Genomic DNA, 20,487 nt, shown 5'->3' with positions numbered 1-20,487 from the left:
GCCTGGATCGTTCATGGAACGAAAGGAGGTGTTCTGTATCTTCCATGCTAAGTGGGTTATTCTCAGGTCGAGTGTTTATTCACTCGCCATCACACGAGAAAAGGGCGCTAATAGGGATGCCCAGTCCCTAAATGCAAATAGAAAAAGCTTACAAATAATCAAACAAAAACTCCCAATGGAGTCAAAACCTTTACTTCTATCGCTTGGGAACCGCCACTAGCATGCTTAGCATGGAAGATATTCATAACTGATAGTCTTGAAGTAAATGAAAAGGGTGCATGTCTCAAAATATCATTTACCTCCGTTTTAAAATTTTGAGCTCTGGCACCTCTGCAAATCACTGCTTCCCTCTGCGAAGGGATTATCCATTTACTTTTATGTTGTGTCATCACCTTCTTAAACAAGCACCAGGACCTGAGAGCACCGTTGTCATGACTTATGCATTGTGTGTAGCTAATGTTGGGTGCATCATGATTGGATCTTTTCTACCATGAATTACAATGTTTAGTCACAACTTGAACTTTGGGGGTGCTCTTCATTTATGTTTTGCGGTCTCGGAAAGGGCTAGCAAGATACCACTATTGTCATATTATATCATGGTTGTATTGACAACGTGTTGCCATTTGAGATATCTTATTATTCCTTGCTAGTTGATTATGTCATTGATATGAGTTAATATAATCTTTAAGAGTTACTGTCGGCATGGTTAGTTATAATGTTGGCTGAAAACCTAGGTGCTATTTAAGCTTATTTATGCAAACAAGAGCAAAAGAGTGTTGGAAATATGCCCTAGAGGCAATAATAAAATGGTTATTATTATATTTCCTTGTTCATGATAATTGTCTATTGTTCATGCTATAATTGTATTGACCGGAAACCGTAATACATGTGTGAATACATAGACCACAACATGTCCCTAGTTAGCCTCTAGTTGACTAGCTCATTGATCAACGAATGGTCATGGTTTCCTGACTATGGACATTGGATGTCATTGATAACGGGATCACATCATTAGGAGAATGATGTGATGGACAAGACCCAATCCTAAGCATAGCACAAGATCGTGTAGTTCGTTTGCTAAAGCTTTTCTAATGTCAAGTATCATTTCCTTAGACCATGAGATTGTGTAACTCCCGGATACCGTAGGAATTCTTTGGGTGTACCAAACGTCACAACGTAACTGGGTGGCTATAAAGGTGCACTACAGGTATCTCCGAAAGTGTCTGTTGGGTTGGCACGAATCGAGACTGGGATTTGTCACTCCGTATGACGGAGAGGCATCTCTGGGCCCACTCCGTAATACATCATCATAAGGAGCTCAATGTGACTAAGTAGTTAGTCACGGGATCATGCATTACGGAACAAGTAAAGTGACTTGCCGATAACGAGATTGAACGAGGTATTGGGATACCGATGATCGAATCTCGGGCAAGTAACGTACCGATTGGCGAAGGGAATTGTATACGTGATTGCTTGAATCCTCGACATCATGGTTCATCCGATGAGATAATCATGGAACATGTGGGAGCCAACATGGGTATCCAGATCCCGCTATTGCTTATTGGCCGGAGAGCTGTCTCGGTCATGTCTGCATGATTCCCGAACCCGTAGGGTCTACACACTTAAGGTTCGATGACACTAGAGTTGTTATGGGAAATATTATGTGGTTACCGAATGTTGTTCGGAGTCCCGGATGAGATCCCGGACCTCATGAGGAGTTCCGGAATGGTCTGAAGGTGAAGATTTATATATGGGAAGTCATGATACGTTCACCGGAAGTATTCGGGGGTTTAGCGGTATTGTACCAGGACCACCGAAGGGGTTCCGAGGGTCCATCGGGAGGGTCCAGCTGCCCCGGAGGGCCCTATGGGCTATATGTGGAAGGGAACCAGCCCCTAAGTGGGCTGGGCGCCACCCGCCTCGGGCCAATGCGCCTAGGGTTGGGGGGGACCCTAAAGGGGGCACCCCCCTGGCTTGGGGGGCAATCCCCCTCCCCTTGGCCGCCGCCCCCCCTCTAGATCTCATCTAGAGGGGCCGGCCCCCTTCCCCCTTCGCCCTATAAATAGAGGGGAGGATGGAGGGTAGCCGCACCACATCCAAGGCGCAACCCTCCCCCTCTCCAACACATCTCCTCCTCCGTTTGAGCTTGGCAAAGCCCTGCCGGAGAACCGCTGCTCCACTACCACCACGCCATCGTGCTAATGCTGGAGTTGTCTTCCTCAACCTCTCCCTCCTCCTTGCTGGATCAAGGCGCAGGAGACGTCACCGGGCTGCACGTGTGTTGAATGCGGAGGTGCCATTGTTCTCCGCTTAGATCCGAGTCAACCGCGATCTGAATTGCTTCGAGTACGACTCCTTCATCCGCGTTCTTGCAACACTTCCATTTCGCGATCTTCAAGGGTATGAAGATGCACTCCCCTCCCATGTTGCTAGTCTCTCCATAGATTGATCTTGGTGATGCATAGAATTTTTTTCATTTCTGCAACGATCCCCAACAGTGGCATCATGAGCTAGGTCTATGCGTAGTTTCTATGCACGAGTAGAACACAAGTTGTTGTGGGCGTCGATTTTGTCAATTTACTTGCCATTACTAGTCTTATCTTGATTCGGTGGCATTGTGGGATGAAGCGGCCTGGACTGACCTTACATGTACACTTACGTGAGACAGGTTCCACCGACTGACATGCACTAGTTGCATAAGGTGGCTAGCGGGTGTCTGTCTCTCCCACTTTAGTCGGATCGGATTCGATGAAAAGGGTCCTTATGAAGGGTAAATAGCAGTTGGCATATCACGTTGTGGTTTTGGCGTAGGTAAGAAACGTTCTTGCTAAAAACCTATAGCAGCCACGTAAAAAAACTTGCAACAATAATTAGAGGACGTCTAACTTGTTCTTGCAGCATATGCCGTGTGATGTGATACAGACAAAAGGATGTGATGAATGATATATATATATATATGATGTATGAGATTGATCATGTTCTTGTAATAGGAATCACGACTTGCATGTCGATGAGTATGACAACCGGCAGGAGCCATAGGAGTTGTCTTAATTTATTGTATGACTTGTGTCGTGGAATTGTCACGTCAGATGTCCTTAGTGTCAGGACTTAGTCGCGAGGCCAACACATCTATGTGGTAGCTTGAGAGGGGTTGAGCGGAATCAAGAGACGCAATACAAGACAGGGATTTAGACAGCTTCGGGCCCCGGGAAACAACATCCGGTAAAAACCCTACATGCTGTTTGAGGCTAGATCTCATTATCATCACGAGGGAGTCGTGGTAAACCGGCTCTCCTCTAGTTGTGTCTAGACCTAGAGATTATTGATTGTTGTCCGTCCCTCTTTGGGGAGCCCTGCCCCTCCTTATATATGTTGAAGGGGCGGTTTACATGTGGAGTCCTATTAGGATTAGGACTAGTCTATCTCTAATACAAACCGGATTCAAGTCCTGGTCTTAACTCCTTGTAAAATATTCCTCATGCCTTTCCTCTTAAACCGGCCCACCATAGTATGAACCGGCCTTCTGGGCCATGGGCCTCGTCATCCATCTGACCCGCCCGCCGGGTTACTAATGAACCGCCAAGACTGGGCGGGTAGCCGGTGAATCATCCAGTCCGGCCAGTTTATACTCCCGGCCGGTTTACGCCACGGGGTATATCCCCGACATTAGCCCCCAGTTTAATTTGGATTTATCCATGTTAAACTGACCCTGTAAAACAAATACAAGAACAAATTTGACAGACTATGCTCCGGGTTAAGAATTCTTGTAAACCGGCATCTGATCATTCTGAAGTCCTTGTCATTTCCTTCTTCTAGAAAATCCGGGTCAATAACCAGCTTCATACCCAAATTGCTGATGTTGGCTTCTTATAGAAAAAATATTGTGAAGAATAATCCACTTGAGTCGGCTTCCAAAGCACCGGTTTAAGAAATATTGGTCTTGAAATACTCATCTGATATTGAACCGGTTTGAAGATGTAAAAACTTACCGGTTTAACATTACCAAAATGGCCGGGTTATAAAAAATGATGATCCCGGATTATGACCGGTTATAGACGCCGGGTTATGATTGTTGCCAACGCCGGAGCACACAATTAATCTTCCTGATTTGCCAAAAACTGAGAAAAAGAAGATGTTCCTCCTTTATATGCATATTACCTGTAGCCCCCAAGTCTTTAGAGGAGAACATAGTGGTGGCTTAAGACTTTGCTTCAATATAAATACTGCCACTTTCAAAGAAATCCATGTTGTTCATCCCAGTGACTAGTAAAAACTTAATACTCCATACTATGTAGCCCCCAAGTGCCGGGTTGTCATGCTTGCAGCAACCTGGGACTTGTAATTGTCTTATACTCATAAAAACTTCAACCAGTGTAGCCCCCAAGGGCCGGGTCATTATGCAATAATGAGCAGGGACTTAATATATACTTCAATGAAAATAACATCATATGATGTAACCCCCATCATGGGACTTGAATCCACGTCCACAAGGTTAAGAGCCTTGTGCTTTACCAACTGAGCAGTGGACCCTTCAATATAATGAATAAAAAGCTTTGTACCTTCAACTGTTGACAGGAGCAATTGGTAGCCCCCAAGGGTCGACTCATTATAATGTGATGAGTCGGGTCTTCAATAATATGAGCAAAAAAATTACTTTGCATTAGCCCCCAAGTGTCATGGTGCATGCTCGCAGCGACATGAGACTTGCATATTTGATATAATCTCAACTTTGAATAAGGTAGCCCCCAAGTGCCGGGTCGTGAGCCTGCAGTGACTTGGGACTATTCCTTCCATTGCAAAATAAATCATATTCATATCCATTGCGCTAAAGCGACTTGAAAACCTCAATCATAATATTAATAACCATAATAAAAATCCAGCCATGTTGGCTATTTGAATAATATAATCCAATGATTTATAAGCGCATGATTCCAATGGTGCAATCCAAATATATACTGGCGACTTATAGTCCAAAGCCAGGCCGGTTTAATAAACACCGGACAATTTCTCATCATAGACTGGCGATTTATCGTCTTAAAGCCAGGCCGGTTTAATAAACGCCGGTAATTTATAATCATGCTTTATTCAACCTGTTTCTGCATACAACAAGTTTAAAGTGTCCTGGCGGTTTACCGCCGGACGGGTCATAATGCCCAACATATAACCTGGGTTTATAACCAAGGCTACACTTAAGAACAATCAAATATGAAATATATCATACCTGTGACATTGAATCACATCGCTGGTGTACCAACTTTTTGTAGTAAGGGTGATAATCCGAATCTTGAGTAATGATAACTCCTTCCATATTGTGCCGGTTTATGAGAAACCGTACCGGGTTGTGATAAACACCGGATTAATCATACATAACACTGGCGACTTGTAGTCAAACCAGACCGGGCTGATAGTCTTCGGATTATAACTTGATCGAGCACTGACAACTCATAATTGAAAGTCGAGCCGGGTTAATGAACGCCGGTTTACTCCATAATAGGATGATAATAGAAAACCAAACCGGGCAGATAGCCCTCGGATTAAGATTTGACCGTGTTCTGTCAATTTGTAATTGACCGTCGAACCAGATTAACAATGTCGGTTTAAAAAAACGCAACAAAAATCAAATAACTGTTATGAAAAAATATGGAAGCAAAGGCAATGATAAAACTGTTTGCAAAAACATGCTTTACTAAGCTGATCAGATGGTGTTACCATGGTCGGACAGGACCAATCCCCCAATAGGAGTGACAATGGTTCAAGTCAGCCAGGTCCCCAACTGAAACCGTGGCATTATGCTGATCAAGTAGCGTGGCAATGGTTCGGGTTCGACCAAGCCCCCAAGTGAATCTGTGGCCTTAGGCCGATCAAGAGGCGTGACTACGGTTCAGACGTGACCACAAGTCTCCAAGTGATGCATTGGCATTACGCCGATCAAGAGGGGTGACGATGGTTCGGGTTCGACCAAAGCCCCCAAGTGATTTTGTGGCCTTAGGCCGACCAAGAGGCGTGAGTGGTTCAGACTTGACCATGTCCCCAAATGATCTGGTGGCTTTCGCCTATCAAAAGGTGTTGCATTGGTTCGGACACGACCAAGGCCCCAAGTGATATCACAAAGCTTGAAAAGCAAATTTCAAGGGGTAAACCGGAGGCCTCTTTAAGACAGAACCTCCGTGTAACCAGGCATGATGTAAAAAAGACAGAGACCCTGCTTTATGAAGCGGAAGCCCCCATGTGATCAATAATATGTTAGGCCAATAAGGCAGGATACCCATGTTTGAACCACGCATCATGGCAGTTGGTCCTCTTCGGTAATTTTTAACATTTTTGCAAGAGATAAATTCTTCTTGAACCAGGATCTTGAACCGGATATTGAGAGCTTCAAAGCTTTGTGGGAGACATCTTTCCCTTGACCCGGATTTTAAACCGGAATCTTCATTTTCAGCCGGAAATTTTCTGACGGTCTTTAAACTCGAACTTGCGAGAAGTTAATTCCTTTTTGAACCGGACATTGTTAAACCGGATTTGGGAGCTTCAGAGCTTTGTGGGAGGACAGATTTCCCTTGAACCGGATTGTAAACCAGATATTTGAGAGCTTCAATGAGACTGACTTCCCTTGAGCCGGATTTTAAACAAGAATCCTTTCTGATGACCCGGATCTTCTTCATTGAGCCGGGATTTCGTAACTGTCATATACTTTCTAAGCTAGAAATTTTCTGACGGCCTTCAAATAAAAGTAGCCTCCTGGACCGGGTTATCTTTCCCTCCATCGTCCTAGGGTTCTTAAATTTGCTGGCAAGACATGTCATCGTAGCCCCCGAGTCTCAAGGTGACTCGAGGAGTTGGCTTGAAACTCTCCATATTTGACCGTGATATAAACCGGCATAACTTGTATATCATTGGTGTTGATAACACGATGTGAATCCACAGAAGGTTGTGATGACTGCAGCGGGTTATAAATGATCCTGTATGAGCTGGGTCAGCAACTCGGCTAATGGTTCCTTCCAACTGGCGATTTGAAGTTAACCAGAACTGTAATGGCAGCGACTTGTGTGCCTGCTTATTGAGCCATCCAGTGCAGACGGCGGTTGACGATAATTTGCCTCCAATTTGAAAGAAAACCGGGCTACCCAAGCTGTGACTTGCTCATATCCAATAAACAGCTCATGCAGACGGTGCGGCCCGGTATGTCGATGTAGACCAGGCTGCGAGAGATGGACATCAGAGACGACCGCATCATCAGTGGCGGCTCTGGCAGACGAGTCGGCCGCGGCATTGTTAACTGGATATTGGTGTCATAAACCGGCACGGACGGGTGAGTTAACCGCGTCGTTTTGATATAGTGAACAATTGTCCTGCATGAACAATATTGCAGACCAAGACAAAGATAAACTGCTCTTTGACAATAATATGTGCCAATAAAAGATATTTTAGATGGATATCACCTGATGTGTTTGGACGACGGATGATCAGTTTGTCACCACAGCGGTGGCCCAGGCAGACCGGCGACTCAATATAGTTCTGGCGGCTCAGGCAGACCGATGACTTAATATAATCCCGGCAACTCAAAACGGCAAGGGCGGCTCAACGCGGCTCCGGCGGGTTGATATAGATTAAGCTGCACGGGCGGCAACTTGTGCACACATGTTCCATCAGTAAACAGGCACAGACGCCGGTGCGTGATGGTGCAGACGTACACTTCATAGGCACAACATGGCACCACCTTTGCTGCACATAAAAATATACAGACCGAGGTAATTTTTCTTTGATGAAAACAATATGTTTAGTAAAATAAACTTGGATGGATATCACCTGGCATTTTTATATCTCAGGCACTCATACTGGATACGCATATTTTATTCTGCGGATAACTCTGCCTCGAAACCTGGACTGTGCATGCGTTTGGTCTAGTGATTTGCACCCAGCCTCTTCTTTCTTCTGTATCTCACACTTGTTGCTCCAGCAAAGGCAACTCGCGAGCCAGCGGCTCTCGACAGAAACAGGCCAAGGGGTGAGGGCGGCGACTCGCGGCAGCCCGCGCCAGTGGCGAATCGAGGTAGGAGCGACGCATGGCAAAAGCGGGTGAACGAGGTAAGGTCACCTCAGGGACGAAGGCAGCGCACTGGTGGCTTAAGGCCACTTGGCGAAGACTCAGGCGGCGGAGGTGGAGACCATTGATCCGTCGTGCAACGGTCCCTGGTAGGGCCGACTTTTGAGGCCGTGGGGGCGCAGACTAGCAGAACGGCCGATGGAGGCAATGCGCTGCGGCTGCTCGTCGGTGCAGGCATGTGGAAAATCGCAAATGCTGATTAATCTCTATCTGATCTGATGTGGCCCTTATCTCACGTAGCCTTCTCTTGGTTTTCTTTTCCTTGATCTCCGCATGGGTAAAGGAATCCCTTGCATGCAGGTTTTCTTCCTACTTGGACCCAAAGTTCCTAGGCAGCAGATGTTGACCGCTTGTACGCGGATAAGCCGCCCAAGGTTCTCCAAGCGATTTTTTTGTCACGACTCGGACTGGAACTTGTACTCTGCCTTTTGTCTGAACACGTTATGCGCACGGATGACGACAACAGAAACCGGACCAATCTCAAGTAATTCAATGGACGTTTGGAGGTTTGTGCTGCTGATGATCTTCACGTGGAGTAGAAAAAGTAGTGCACAGGACTAGTACTCCAGTACAATAGTTCCTGATTTCCTCGGGGCTTGAGCCGACAGCAGAAATTTTGTGGAACTCGGTGGATCGGACAGCAGCAGAAATTTTTGTCGGTCTTGATAGAACCTAGGATTTGACCGCTTGCAGGACTCGGCGTCCAAACGAAATTAATCTGCCGTTGGTTTTGACGGATTGTGTCGCGGCGGCGGCGGCGCACACAACATCAAACCCTAATTATTTTCCATCTCAATCTGGTCTCTGCTCTTCCAACCGCTTGTTGTGTAGATGATGGGGATCCTTCCGTACAGGTTTCGTTAATCCGGCACATCGCGAGCTTCTCAATCCTCAGAAAAGAACCCTCCAAGAACTCAACACCATCGTGCATAGGTCCCACGGTGGGCGCCAACTGTCGTGGAATTGTCACGTCAGATGTCCTTAGTGTCAGGACTTAGTCGCGAGGCCAACGCATCTATGTGGTAGCTTGAGAGGGGTTGAGCGGAATCGAGAGACGCAATACAAGACAGGGATTTAGACAGCTTTGGGTCCCGGGAAACAACATCCGGTAAAAACCCTACATGCTGTTTGAGGCTAGATCTCATTATCATCACGAGGGAGTCGCCGTAAACCGGCTCTCCTCTAGTTGTGTCTAGACCTAGAGATTATTGATTGTTGTCCGTCCCTCTTTGGGGAGCCCTGCCCCTCCTTATATATGTTGAAGGGGCGGTTTACATGTGGAGTCCTATTAGGATTAGGACTAGTCTATCTCTAATACAAACCGGATACAAGTCCTGGTCTTAACTCCTTGTAAAATATTCCTCATGCCTTTCCTCTTAAACAGGCCCACCATAGTATGAACCGGCCTTCTGGGCCATGGGCCTCGTCATCCATCTGACCTGCCCGCCGGGTTACTAATGAACCGCCAAGACCGGGCGGGTAGCCAGTGAATCATCCAGTCTGGCCGGTTTATACTCCCGGCCGGTTTACGCCACGGGGTATATCCCCGACAACCTGCGTGTCATTGAAAACGCCATGTAATTACTTTACTTTGTTGCTAATCATTAGCCATAGTAGTAGAAGTAATAGTTGGCGAGACAACTTCATGAAGACACGATGATGGAGATCATGGTGTCATGCCGGTGAATATGATGATCATGGTGCCCCAAAGATGGAGATCAAAAGGAGCAAAATGATATTGGCCATATCATGTACTATTTGATTGCATGTGATGTTTATCATGTTTTTGCATCTTATTTGCTTAGAACGACGGTGGCATAAATAAGATGATCCCTCATAAAATTTCAAGAAAGTGTTCCCCCTAACTGTGCACCGTTGTGAAAGTTCATTGTTTCGAACCACCACGTGATGATCGGGTGTGATAGATTCTAATGTTCGCATACAACAGGTGTAAGCCAGATTTACACATGCAAAACACTTAGGTTGACTTGACAAGCCTAGCATGTACAGATATGGCCTCGGAACGCGAGACCAAAAGGTTGAACATGAGTCGTATAGTAGATACGATCAACATGAAGATGTTCACTGATGATGACTAGTCCGTCTCATGTGATGATCGGACACGGCCTAGTTGACTCGGATCATGTATGACTTAGATGACTAGAGGGATGTCTATCTGAGTGGGAGTTCATTAAATAATTTGATTAGATGAACTTAATTATCATGAACTTAGTCTAAAATCTTTGCAATATGTCTTGTAGATCAAATGGCCCACGTTAATGTTTCCCTCAACTTCAACGTGTTCCTAGAGAAAACCAAGCTGAAAGATGATGGTAGCAACTATACGGACTGGGTCTGGAACTTGAGGATCATCCTCATAGCTGCCAAGAAAGCATATGTCCTAGAAGCACCGCTAGGTGAAGCACCCGTTTTCCCAGCAACTCAAGACGTTATGAACGCCTGGCAGTCGCGTAGTGATGATTACTCCCTGGTTCAGTGCAGCATGCTTTACAGCTTAGAATCGGGGCTCCAAAAGCGTTTTGAGCAGCACGTAGCATATGAGATGTTCCAAGAGCTAAAAATGGTTTTCCAAGCTCATGCCCGAGTCGAGAGATATGGAGTCTCCGACAAGTTCTACAGTTGTAAGATGGAGGAGAATAGTTCTGTCAGCAAGCACATACTCAAAATGTCTGGGTTGCACAACTGCTTGTCTCAGCCGGGAGTTAATCTCCCGGATGACGCGATCATTGACAGAATCTTTCAGTCGCTTCCACCTAGCTACAAGAGCTTTGTGATGAATTTCAATATGCAGGGGATGGTGAAAACTATTCCTGAGGTATTTTCAATGCTGAAATCAGCAGAGGTGGAGATCAAAAAGGAACATCAAGTGTTGATGGTCAATAAAACCAGTAGTTTCAAGAAAGGCAAGGGTAATAAGAACTTCAAGAAGGACGGCAAGGGAGTTGCTGCGCCCGGTAAGCCAGTTGCCGGGAAGAAGCCAAAGTATGGACCCAAACCTAAGACTGAGTGCTTTTATTGCAAGGGAAACGGTCATTGGAAGCGGAACTGCCCCAAGTACTTGGTGGACAAGAATGCCGACAACACCAAAGGTATATGTGATATACATGTTATTGGTGTGTACCTTACCAGTACTCGTAGTAGCTCCTGGGTATTTGATACCGGTGCGGTTGCTCATATTTGTAACTCAAAACAGGAGCTGCGGAATAAGAGGAGACTGGCGAAGGACGAGGTGACGATTCACGCCGGGAATGGTTCCAAGGTCGATGTGATCTCCGTCGGCACACTACCTCTACATTTACCTACGGGATTAGTTTTAAACCTCAATAATTGTTATTTAGTACCAGCTTTGAGCATGAACATTGTATTTGGATCTTGTTTAATGCGATATGGCTACTCATTTAAATCCGAGAATAATGGTTGTTCTATTTATATGAGAGATATGTTTTATGGTCATGCCCTGCTAGTCAATGGTTTATTCTTAATGAATCTCGAACGTGATGTTACACATATTCATAGTGTGAATACCAAAAGATGTAAGGTTAATAATGATAGTCCCACATACTTGTGGCACTACTGCCTTGGTCACATTGGTGTCAAACGCATGAAGAAGCTCCATGCAGATGGACTTTTGGAATCATTTGACACATGCGAACCATGCCTCATGGGCAAGATGATCAAGACTCCATTCTCCGGAACAATGGAGCGAGCAACCAACTTACTGGAAATCATACATACTGATGTGTGTGGTCCAATGAGCGTTGAGGCTCACGGTGGCTATCCTTATGTTCTCACCCTCACTGATGACTTAAGTAGATATGGGTATGTCTACTTGATGAAACACAAGTCTGAGACCTTCGAAAGGTTCAAGGAATTTTAGAGTGAGGTAGAGAATCAACGTGACAGAAAAATAAAGTTCTTACGATCAGATCGTGGGGGAGAATATTTGAGTCACGAATTTGGTACGCACTTAAGGAAATGTAGAATTGTTTCACAACTCACGCCGCATGGAACACCTCAGCGTAATGGTGTGTCCGAACGTCGTAATCGCACTCTATTGGATATGGTGCGATCTACGATGTCTCTTACCGATTTGCCGCTATCATTTTGGGAATATGCTTTAGAGACAGCCACATTCACTAAAATATAGGGCACCGTCTAAATCCATTGAGACGACACCGTATGAATTATGGTTTGGGTAGAAACCTAAGATGTCATTTCTAAAAGTTTGGGGATGCGAAGCTTATGTCAAGAAACTTCAACCTGAAAAGCTCGAACCCAAGTCGGAAAAATGAGTCGTCATAGGATACCCTAAGGAAACCATTGGGTATACCTTCTACCTCATATTAGAAGGCAAGATCTTCGTTGCCAAGAACGGGTCCTTTCTGGAGAAAAAGTTTCTCTCGAAAGAAGTGAGTGGGAGGAAAGTAAAACTTGATGAAGTACTACCTCTTGAGCCGGAAAGTAGCGCAGCTCAAGAAGATGTTTCTATGGTGCCTGCACCGACTAGATAGGAAGTTAATGATGATGATCAAGGTACTTCAGATCAAGTTGCTACTGAACTTCGTAGGTCGACAAGGACACGTTCCACACCATAATGGTATGGCAACCCTGTCCTGGAAATCATGTTGTTAAACAATGGTGAACCTTCAAACTATGAAGAAGCGATGGCGGGCCCAGATTCCAACAAATGGCTTGAAGCCATGAAATCCGAGATAGGATCCATGTATGAAAACAAAGTATGGACTTTGACAGACTTGCCCGATGATCGGCGAGCGATAGAAAATAAATGGATCTTTAAGAAGAAGACGGACGTGGATGGTAGTATTACCATTTATAAAGCTCGGCTTGTCACTAAGGGTTATCGACAAGTTCAAGGGGTTGACTACGATGAGACATTCTCACCCGTAGTGAAGCTGAAGTCCGTCCGAATCATGTTAGCAATTGCCGCATTATATGATTATGAGATATGGCAAATGGACGTCAAAACGGCATTCCTTAATGTCTTCCTTAAGGAAGAATTGTATATGATGCAGCCGGAAGGTTTTGTCGATCCTAAGAATGCTAACAAGGTATGCAAGCTCCAGTGCTGCATCTATGGGCTGGTGCAAGCATCTCGGAGTTGGAACATTCGCTTTGATGAAATGATCAAAGCATTTGGGTTTATGTAGACTTATGGAGAAGCCTGCGTTTACAAGAAAGTGAGTGGGAGCTCTGTAGCATTTCTCATATTATATGGGGATGACATACTATTGATGGGAAATGATATAGAACTTTTGGAAAGCATAAAGGCCTACTTGAATAAGTGTTTTTCAATGAAGGACCTTGGAGAAGCTGCTTACATATTAGGCATCAAGATCTATAGAGATAGATCGAGACGCCTCATATGTCTTTCACAAAGCACATACTTTCATAAGATATTGAAGAAGTTCAATATGGATCAATCCAAGAAGGGGTTCTTGCCTGTATTGCAAGGTGGGAAATTGAGCTCGGCTCAAAGCCCGACCACGGTAGAAGATAGAGAAAAGATGAGTGTCATCCCCTATGCCTCAACCATAGGGTCTATTATGTATGCCATGATGTGTACCAGACCTGATGTAAACCTTGCCGTGAGTTTGGTAGGGAGGTACCAAAGTAATCCCAGCATGGAACACTGGACAACAGTCAAGAATATCATGAAGTACCTGAAAAGGACTAAGGATATGTTTCTCGTTTATGGAGGTGACGAAGAGCTCGTCGTAAAGGGTTACGTGGATGCTAGATTCGACACAGATCTGGATGACTCCAAGTCACAAACCGGATACGTGTATATTTTGAATGGTGGGGCAGTAAGCTGGTGCAGTTGCAAGCAAAGCATCATGGAGGGATCTACATGTGAAGCGGAGTACATGGAAGCCTCGGAGGCAGCGCATGAAGCAATCTGGATGAAGGAGTTCATTGCCGACCTAGGAGTTATTCCCAATGCGTCGGGCCCCATGACTCTCTTCTGTGACAACACTGGAGCTATTGCCCTTGAAAAGGAGCCCAGGTTTCACAAGAAGACTAGGCACATCAAGCGTCGCTTCAACTCCATTCGTGAAAATGTTCAAGATGGAGACATAGATATTTGTAAAGTGCATATGGATCTGAATGTCGCGGATCCATTGACTAAACCTCTTCCACAAGCAAAACGTGATCAACACCAGAACTCTATGGGTGTTCGATTCATCACAACGTAACTAGATTATTGACTCTAGTGCAAGTGGGAGACTGTTGGAAATATGCCCTAGGTGCAATAATAAAATGGTTATTATTATATTTCCTTGTTCATGATAATTGTCTATTGTTCATGTTATAATTGTATTGACCGGAAACCATAATACATGTGTGAATACATAGACCACAACATGTCCCTAGTGAGCCTCTAGTTGACTAGCTCATTGATCAACAGATGGTCATGGTTTCCTGACTATGGACATTGGATGTCATTGATAACAGGATCACATCATTAGGAGAATGATGTGATGGACAAGACCCAATCCTAAGCATAGCACAAGATCGTGTAGTTTGTTTGCTAAAGCTTTTCTAATGTCAAGTATCATTTCCTTAGACCATGAGATTGTGTAACTCCCGGATACCATAGGACTGCTTTGGGTGTACCAAACATCACAACGTAACCGGGTGGCTAGAAAGGTGCACTACAGGTATCTCCGAAAGTGTCTGTTGGGTTGGCACGAATCGAGACTGGGATTTGTCACTCCATATGACGGAGAGATATCTCTGGGCCCACTCGGTAATACCTCATCATAATGAGCTCAATGTGACTAAGTAGTTGGTCACGGGATCATGCATTACGGAACGAGTAAAGTGACTTGCCGGTAATGAGATTGAACAAGGTATTGGGATACCGACGATCGAATCTCGGGCAAGTAATGTACCGATTGACAAAGGGAATTGTATACGGGATTTCTAGAATCCTCGACGTCGTGGTTCATCCGATGAGATCATCATGGAACATGTGGGAGCCAACATGGGTATCCAGATCCCGCTATTGGTTATTGGCCGGAGAGCTGTCTCGGTCATGTCTACATGATTCCCGAACCCGTAGGATCTACACACTTAAGGTTCGACGATGCTAGAGTTGTTATGCGAGATATTATGTGGTTACCGAATGTTCTTCGGAGTCCCGGATGAGATCCCAGACGTCACAAGGAGTTCCGGAATGGTCCGGAGGTGAAGATTTATATATGGGAAGTCATCATGCGGTCACCGGAAGTATTCGGGGGTTTACCGATATTGTACCGGGACCACCGAAGGGGTTCCGGGGTCCATCGGGAGGGTCCACCTGCCCCGGAGGGCGCTATGGGCTGTATGTGGAAGGGAACTAGGCCCTAAGTGGGCTGGGCACCACCCCCCATAGGGCCCATGCGCCTAGGGTTGGGGGAAAACCCTAAAGGGGGCGCCCCCCTTGGCTTGGGGGGCAAGCCGCCTCCCCTTGGCCGCCGCCCCCCCTCTAGATCTCATCTAGAGGGGCCGGACCCCTGCCCCCTTTGCCCTATAAATAGATGGGAGGAGGGAGGGCAGCCGCACCACATCCAAGGAGCAGCCCTCCCCCTCTTCAACACCTCTCCTCCTTCGTTTGAGCTTGGCGAAGCCCTGCCGGAGAACCGCTGCTCCACTACCACCACGACGTCATGCTGCTGCTGGAGTTGTCCTCCTCAATATCTCCCTCCTCCTTGCTAGATCAAGGCGCGTGAGACGTCACCGGTCTGCACGGGTCTTGAACGCGGAGGTGCCGTTGTTCGGCGCTTAGATCGAAATCAACTGCGATTTGAATCGCTTCGAGTATGACTCCTTCATCCGCGTTCTTGCAACACTTCCGTTTCGCGATCTTCAAGGGTATGAAGATGCACTCCCCTCTCTTGTTTCTAGTCTCTCCATAGATTGATCTTGGTGATGCGTAGATTTTTTTTAATTTTTGCAACGATCCCCAACAAAGAGTTCATAATTTTTTTCCTTTTCACTTTTAGTTTATCAACTGAATTGCTTGAGGACAAGCAAAGGTTTAAGCTTAGGGGAGTTGACACATCTCCAACGTATCTACTTTTCCTAATGCTTTTCCTCTTGTTTTGGACTCTTAATTTGCATGATTTGAATGAAACTAACCCTGGACTGACGTTGTTTTCAGTAGAACTACCATGGTGTTGTTTTTGTGTACAAATAAAAGTTCTCGGAATGGAATGAAACTTTGCGAGGATTTTTTATACAATAAATGAGAATTTCTGGAGCCAAGATCCACCGGAGAGGGGCACCTGGGTGGGCACAATCCACCAGGGCGCGCCCCTCTCCTGGTGTGCCCACGTGGGTTGTCCCCACCTGGTGCCCCACAGACCCTGAAACCGACGCTATAAAATCCTATTTTTCCAGAAAAAATCAGGGAGAAAGAATTGTCGCTATCCACGAGACGGAGCCACCGTCACCTCCTGTTCTTCATCAGAGGCCAGATCTGGAGTCCGTTTGGGGATCCGGAGAGGGGGATCTTCGTTCTTCGTCATCACCAACCCTTCTCCATCGCCAATTCCATGATGCTCCCCACCGGGAGTGAGTAATTCCTTCATAGGCTCACTGGTCAGTGAGGAGTTGGATGAGATTCATCATGTAATGAGTTAGTTTTGTTAGGGCTTGATCCCTAGTATCCACTATGTTCTTAGATTGATGTTGCTATGACTTTGCCATGCTTAATGCTTGTCACTTTGGGCCCAGGTGCCATGAATTCGGATCTGAACCATTTATGTTATCAACATTATATCCATGTTCTAAATCTGATCTTGCAAGTTATAGTCACCTACTACGTGTTATGAGCCGGTAACCCCGGAGTGATAATTGTCGGGACCACTCCCGATGATGACCGTAGTTTCAGGAGTTCATGTATTCACTATGTGTTAATGATTTGTTCCGGTTCTCTATTAAAAGGAAGCCTTAATATCCCTTAGTTTCCCATATGGACCCCGCTGCCACGGGAGGGTAGGACAAAAGATGTCATGCAAGTTCTTTCCATAAGCATGTATGACTATTTACGGAATACATGCCTACATTATATTGATGAACTGGAGCTAGTGTCATATCGCCCTAGGTTATAACTGTCTCATGATGAATATCATCCAACAAGTCACCAATCCAATGCCTACGAATTTATCTTATATTGTTCTTGCTAAGTTACTACTGCTATCATCACCATTACACTTGCTACAAAACTACTGCTATCACTGTTACCGTTACTATTGCTGCCGCTACTATTATCAAAACTATCAAACTACTTTGCTACTGATAACCTTGCTGCAGATAATTAATCTCTAGGTGTGCTTGGATTGACAACTCAGCTGCTAATACCTTCAAATATTCTTTGGCTCCCCTTGTGTCGAATCTATAAATTTGGGTTTAATACTCTACCCTCGAAAACTGTTGCGACCCCCTATACTTGTGGGTTATCAAGCATGAACAAAGTTCAAGGCATGCTCCTGCTTCCACGATGCTCGTCCTTCTCACTTTCACTTTTCTTTTTGTGAAGTTTTAAGTTCCCCTCTATGTTTTTTTGTTTTAAAACTTTATAAAAGCACTCGACAGAAATATATGACTCTCTAAAACTTCTAGGTTGTCTCCCTGGCAGCGTTTTTAAGCCATTAAGCTAGGCATAAAGTGCTCAAGTAATGAATCCACCGGATCCCAAGGTATATCGAAGCCAATTTTAATTAACAATGGTTTAGCATTTAGTAGTGAGCACAAAGCAACATATATCATGCGATGATGAAGTTAACTCTCTTCCTATGCATCGACATGTCATACAAGAACAATTCATGCGCATCAAGTAAAGGCCAATACATAGCATACGAAGTTTGTTGCAATTCTTTCGTGTTGGAAACATAGAGAGGCGAAGATGTAGTTCCTCTCTCATAATAATTGCAAGTAGGAGCAGCAAGCACATGCATATTACATTCATCAAAATTATCATGTGCAATGGTAAAAGGCAACCCATCGATATAATTCTTAATAAGTGCAAACTTCTCTGATATAGTGTATTTTGGACAATTCAAAAAGATAATAGGGACTATCATGTGTGGGTGCAATAGCAACAATGTCTTTCTTAACATAAGGAACTATAGGAAGTTCATCTCCATAAGCATCATTTAAATTGGCATCATGGCCACAAGCATAGCAAGCATCATCAAAAAGGGATGTTTCAAACGAATCAATGGGGTCATAGCAATTATCATGGCATTCATCCTTCGGTAAGATCGAATTAAACAATGCTGAGTTGAAGAGTTACTCTCATTAGAAGGTGGGCACAGGTGATCAATCCGCTCTTCCTCCTTTTGTTCTTCGCTCTCCTCATCATCTTTTTCATCCAATGAGCTCAAAGTTTCATCAATTCCTTCTTCCATAGACTCCTACAAAATATTAGTCTCTTCTTGGACAGTGGAGATTTTCTCAATAAATATATCAATATAGGAATTGTATTTATAATTATCATAGCAATATTTAAGGATAGCAAATTTTTTAGGTGTATAAACTGAATCATCAAAATCTTCAAACTTTTCAAACAAAGATTCAATTTCATAAGCACCCTTAAAAGCAACAAATTCTTCTATTTGTTCCACATCATAATAATCATATATACCATTGGCATAAGAAACCAAGGTTTCATTATCATTAAATTTGCATGAAAAGGGAAGGTGTGGAGCGTTCATCCTAGAGCAACAAGTATAATCATATCTCAAGCATAGCTCCTGAGCATACCAATGCAACATACGAATTTGATCCCATAACAATTTCCCTTTATGAGTCAAGCGATAATCCCTAAAGTATTCACATTGATCCAATGTTACTCCCATTATATAGTTGAATGGGGTTATCTCAGGATTATTAAAGTAGTGCATAATATCTTTTACATAATGAGCATCGAGGGTTTTAGGAGGTTCCCTGTCTCCATGGGTAGCAAGTACCACTAATTTTTTTGATGTTTCATGTTCCATATCCATAACTAAAGATAGAGAACAACTTAGAACAGGAAATAAAAACTACTTAGTGATAAAGCAAACAAGCACACACGAGAATATTCACCCCACACTATTGCTCCCCGGCAACGGCGCCAGAAAAAGTTCTTGATAACCCACAAGTGTAGGGGATCATTTGTAGCCTTCTTTGATAAATAAGACTGTCGAACCCAATGAGGAGCTAAAGGTAGAACAAATATCCCCTCAAGTTATATCGACCACCGATACAACTCTACGCACACTTGACGTTTTCTTTACCTAGAACAAGTATGAAACTATTTTGCAAAGAATAAAACTATGAGTACTTTGCGAGAATAAAACTACGAATAAATTGGAAGGTAATAAAAGTGGATAGCTTTTGTCAATAAGAAAGTCATTTGTTCCTGGGCAATCGATAACAAGTACCGATAATCATTCTTGCAATTCTATACGAGGGAGAGGCATGAGCTAACATACTTTCTCTACTTGGATCATATGCACTTATGATAGGAACTCTAGAAAGCATCCGCAACTACTAAAGATCATTAAGGTCGTGATACCCAACATTAAGTATCAAGTCCTCTTTATCCCATACGCAACAACCCACCTACTCGGGTTTAAGCTTCTATCACTGTCGCAACCCACCATAAGCGAATCATGAATGTATTGCAACACCCTACAGCGGGGACCCCTCACGTTTGTGCGAGATGGAGGGCACCGTAGGACAACACCATAAATAAAATATACAATCATACCAACCAAGATCACTAATACGTCCATTTTGCATCATGCTTTTATATCGATATTTATTGCATTATGGGCTGTTATTTCACGTTATGTCACAATACTTATGGCTATTCTCTCTTATTTTACAAGGTTTACATGAAGAGGGAGAATGATGGCAGCTGGGATTTTAGGCTGGAAAAGGAGCAAGTATTGGAGACCTATTCTACACAGCTCCAAAAGTCCTTAAACTCCACAAAAGTCATTTTGGGAATTAATAAAAAATATTCAGCGGAAGAAATACCTGAGGGGGGCCACCAACCATCCATGAGGGTGGGGGGCGCGCCCTACCCCCTGGGCGCGCCCCCTGCCTCATGGGCCACCTGGCAGCCCTCCGATGCCCATATTCTGCTATATGAAATCTTTTACCGTGGAAAAAATCATAAGCAAGCTCATGGGATGAAACTCTGCCGCCACAAGGCAGAACCTTGGCGGAACCAATCTAGGGCTCCGACAGAACTGTTCTGCCAGGGAAACTTTCCTCTGGGAGGGGGAAATCATCACCATTGTCATCACCAACGATCCTCTCATCGGGAGGGGGTCAATCTCCATCAACATCTTCACCAACACCAT

The sequence above is a fragment of the Triticum aestivum genome, chromosome 7B, assembly GCF_018294505.1.
Source record: "Triticum aestivum cultivar Chinese Spring chromosome 7B, IWGSC CS RefSeq v2.1, whole genome shotgun sequence".
Classification (NCBI taxonomy): Eukaryota; Viridiplantae; Streptophyta; class Magnoliopsida; order Poales; family Poaceae; genus Triticum; species Triticum aestivum.
This window is presented reverse-complemented; position numbering follows the sequence as displayed.